Raw genomic sequence first — 4,681 nt, forward strand, 5'->3', positions numbered from 1 at the left:
CTTAAATCTTCCTCTGTGTACTCTGGGTTGTTCGGCAATGCTGGTGGCCTGGGTCTGGCAGTGTGGTCACTAAGACACGGTCCACAGAAATCGCTGCCTCCTTTGCTTTTAAATCTGCCAAGCGATTGCCCCTGGCTACTGGCATGTCCGCAGTCTGGTGCCCCGGGCAATGGATAATGGCTACTGCCTTAGGCAACCAGAGGGCCTGTAGTAACTCAAGGATCTCAGTCTTATTTTGAATAATTTTTCCTTCTGCCGTCAGTAGCCCCCTTTCTCTGTAGATGGCCCCATGTATGTGTGCCATGGCAAATGCATACCTACTGTCGGTGTAAATGTTTACCCACTTTCCTGCTCCCAGAGTCAGCGCCTTTGTTAGCGCGATTAACTCGGCTCGTTGTGCTGAAGTCCCGGCTGCCAGTGGCTCTGCCCAAACTGTCTCCGTCTCTGTGGTCACAGCAGCCCCTGCATACCTGGCCCCGTCTTGGACAAAGCTACTGTCATCAGTGTACCAGGTGGCGACGTTGGGCAGGGGCTGGTCTTGAAGATTGGACCTTACTCCGGGTACCTGGGCCAGGATTTCCTGACAGTCATGGAGGGGCACCTCCCAGTCCGGATTGGGGAGCAGTGTAGCCGGGTTCAAGGAGGTGGGAGTCTGGAACAAGATTCTAGCGGGGTTTAAAAGTAAGCCCTGGTAGTGTGTTAACTGAGTGTTACTTATCCACTGATCTGGCAGTTGCCTGAACACCCCCTCAATGGCATGGGGGGCAGTGACATACAGTTCTTGCTCCATGGTTATTTTGTCAGCGTCCTTGACTATGGTGGCAACCGCTGCAATGATTTTTAAACATGGGGGCCATCTTGCCGCTACTGGATCTAACTTTTTTGAGAGGTAGGCTCTGGGTCTTTTCCAGGGACCCAGCTGCTGTACTAGGACTCCTTTTGCAATTCCTTTTAGTTCATCCACATATAGATAAAATGGCTTCGTCAAATCAGGTAACCCAAGGGCTGGGGCTGATAGTAATGCTTGTTTGAGGTCGCTAAAGGCTTGGTTCATAGCCTCTGTCCAAACAAAGTCCTGTTTGTTTTTAGTGGCCTCATACAGCGGCTTAGCCAACTCAGTGAACCCAGGTATCCACAAGCGACAGAACCCCGCTGACCCCAGAAACTCACGTACTTGTCGGACATTCTGCGGTGTGGGAATTTTTAGGACTGTTTATTTTCTGGCATCTGTCAGCCACCTCTGCCCTTCTTTTATTTTGTACCCCAGGTAGTTCACCTCTGTTTTGCAGATTTGTGCCTTTTTGGCTGAGGCGCAATACCCCAGGATGCCCAGAGTCTGCAACAAATCCTTGGTGCCTTGCAGGCATGTGTCTTAGTCCTCTGCCGCCAGTAGGATATTATCTACATACTGTAACAAAGTTAGGTTGGGGTTTCTCATGCGGAACTCACCCAAATCCTCATGTAGTGCCTCATCGAAGTTGGTGGGCGAGTACTTGAACCCTTGGGGCAGTCGCATCCAGGTGAGCTGGCTGTTGATACCTCTCTCCGGGTCCATCCACTCGAAGGCGAAGATGTCCTGACTTCTTGGGGCCAAGAGTAGGCTGAAAAAGGCATCTTTTAAATCCAGCACAGTGTACCATGTTCTGGTTGGGAGCAGAGCAGAGAGTGTAGGGATTCGGGACTGTAGGGTGTATGTCCATCACCCACCAGTTGACCTCATGCAGGTCCTGGACCGGCCTGTAGTCATTGGAATTCGGCTTTTTCAACAGCAAAGGGGGGGTGTTCCAGGCTGACTGACAGGGCTGCGGTATTTCTGCATCTAGTAACCACCAGATGTGAGGGGTTATGCCCTCTCCTGCGGCTAGGGGCATTGGGTACTGTCAGACCCTCACTGGATCGGCCCCCACTTTGAGTTCAATGAGCACTGCCGGCCGGTGTTTGGCTAGTCCCACTCCTCCTGTCTCTGCCCATGCCTGGGGAAAGTCCTACAACCATTGGTTTATGTTTTCTGCTGGTGGTGGTGGGCCCTGGTGGAGGCGATACTCGTCCTCCAGATTGATAGTAAGCACCTGGATAGGGTACCCATCTCTATTTAAGACTTTAGTGCCCTCTGAGTGGAAGTTGATTTGGGCACCCACTTTAGTAAGCAAGTCCCGGCCTAGTAGGGGGTACGGGCAGTCTGGAATGACTATGAAGGAGTGAGACACCTGACCTACACCAAGATCTACTGTTCGTTGGGTGGTCCACGGATACGGCTTGGTGCCTGTGGCCCCTTGCACCCATGAGACTTTATTTGTTATATTTCCATGTGGCTTTAACAGGACAGAATGCTCCGCGCCCGTGTCTACATGGAATTGCATGGGTTTCCCCTCCACCTTCAATGTTACCCTGGGTTCAGGGAGGGGTTCCAAACCCTGACTCCCCTAATTTTCTAGGGTTAGGACTTTTTGCTTGTTTGAGGTAGGCTCCGGAGGTTTTTCTGGACAATCTTTTATCCAGTGTCCCTTTTTCTTGCAGTATGCACACTGGTTTCTAGCTAATTTGGGGCGTTCCCTTTGGAAACCGCTCTTGTTACCTGGCTCTCCAGTCAGTTGCTTGAGGCATCTCTGCTTTTCCTGAGGGTCATTGGCGGTAGTGGTTAGCAGGATTTTAACCAAGTTGTGGGTCTGGCGATTGTTTACCCTGGCCTGCTGGTCCTCTGGACTTTCTCTGTTGTTGTACACTTTTTCTGCCACTATTAATAAATCTTGAAGGTTTTTTTCACCTAATCTTTCTAATTTCTGCAATTTTTTTCTAATGTCCGGGGCAGCCTGGTTAATGAAAGCCATCATGGCTGCTGCCTTATTCTCCGGAGCCTCCAGGTCCATAGGAGTATACCACCTGAAGGCCTCCATGACTCTTTCTAGGAAAGCAGCCGAGCTTTCATTTCTATCCTACCTAACATCATATACCCTGGCCAAATTAGTGGGCTTGCATACCGCAGCCCTGAGACCCACCATTAGAGTCTGGCGATAGACCCGGAGACTCTCCTTACCTTCAGTCGTGTTGAAGTCCCATGCAGGACGAGACAGGGGGAAGGCTTCATTGATGATGTCTGGTTTTTGGGTTAGCTGCCCGTCTTCTCCCAGAATCAATTTCCGGGCTTCTGTCTGAATGTGTTCCCTTTCTTCCATTGTGAAGAGAACCTTTAAAAGCATTTGGCAATCATCCCAGGTAGGCTGGTGGGTAAAAAGAATGCTTTCTAACAGGTCAGTTAAATCTTTTGGATTTTCAGAGAACTTAGCCGTTTGTGTCCTCCAGTTATATAAATCAGAGGTGGAGAACGGCCAATAGTGTAGGGGCTGTTATCCAGTTTCATCTGGGGGCCCGAAGGCATGGAGGGGGAGCACGGTGGAGCCGGCAGGTCCCTCTTCCAGTGCTGGGGCTCCCCGGCCAGTGCGTCCTTGAGTCCCCGCTGCCGGTCCATGCCGGGGTTCTTCTGCTCGGGGCACAGGAGCCGGTTCCCCAGTGGCCCCCCCCACGGCCCCCCTTCGGGTGCCGGGGGTGCCGAGGGGATCCTTGGGTAAGGCGGGGGGGGGTGGAAGACAAATCTTCTGACTCTGAGTCCGGCAGGACTGGATAGAGCGGAGTTTTGGTCTGTGTCTTATCTTCCGGGGACTCACCATTCTTGGTTTTTCCCTCCCGTGTAGCCAAGATCCGGTATGCCGGTCCCACCTGTGCCTGTGGTGGAACAAAAGACTTGGCCCATGGGGGGGGGTTATGGATAATATCTTGCCACACCAGGATATAGGGTACCTGGTCCAGGTGGTCATGTTCCTCCTGGAAAATGACATCTTTAACCTGAAAGACAATACGTGGTAAAAATGTGCCCTCTGGTGGCCATCCTACGCCGAAGAATGGCCACTCGGACTCACAGAGGACCTGGAGCTTCTTCCTGTGAATAATTACACTCAGATTATTAGCCCTTTTTTTAACGTCCGAAAAGTGGTCTGTCATGAGAGTTAGAGGGGTGGTCTGTCTCTGTCCCATGTTTTCTGTCCACAGTAACACACACACAAACAGAGCAGACAAAAAGATGCCACCAACACAAAAATACAGATTCCTACGGCTGTGGAGACAAAGATGAAACCGATCTGAAGGCAAGTCCGCGCCTCTTGGTGCTGGGCTACCTTCAGATATGAGGACAGCGCTATCCTCCAAATGGGGGCGCTATCCTCCAAAAAATCAGGCGCACCAGATGATCCCCTCTCGCTGGCCCGCCAGTGCGTCCGGGAGTTAAACTGAACACAGGCTGAGTTCGCGCTTCTCAGCACTCTGGACTCCCTTACAGGCACAGATGAGGACAGACAGCTTCCACCCTGTCCTCCAGATGGGGGGCCTGGGACGTCTCCCAGGATCCCCGGCTGGCAGCCCCAGGGCGTGTCCGCCCACAACTTCTTCCGGCCTTACGGGTTGGATATCGATATCCTCCAAGAAGCGCACTAACGAACAAGTAACAAACAAGCAGACAGACAGACAAGCTAACGAACAGGCAGACAGACAGACAGTAGAGTGCACTCACCTGCTGGCGTTGAGACCCTCCGGGCCGGGGTTGGAGGTCTCTGGGATCTCAGTGGGACCCCCAAATGTTAAACCCAAAATTCAAAATCCGAGAGACCACCAAAGAGCCAGCTCTGATGCA

General features: G+C 52.0%; 1 protein-coding gene across 1 annotated transcript in view; it reads left to right on the top strand.

Moving 5' to 3' along the window:
- TMED3 (transmembrane p24 trafficking protein 3) overlaps window positions 1-4,628 on the top strand; it is a 25,395-nt gene extending 20,767 nt beyond the window's left edge. The window contains exon 4 of the mRNA XM_021716830.1: window positions 4,598-4,628. The gene's annotated coding sequence lies outside the window, so the exon portion shown is untranslated. The remainder of the gene's footprint in view (window positions 1-4,597) is intronic.
- The last annotated feature ends 53 nt before the right edge of the window (window positions 4,629-4,681 follow it).

Source organism: Carlito syrichta, unplaced genomic scaffold (assembly GCF_000164805.1).
Source record: "Carlito syrichta isolate Samal-C Ts95f unplaced genomic scaffold, Tarsius_syrichta-2.0.1 Scaffold309002, whole genome shotgun sequence".
NCBI classification, from domain to species: Eukaryota; Metazoa; Chordata; class Mammalia; order Primates; family Tarsiidae; genus Carlito; species Carlito syrichta.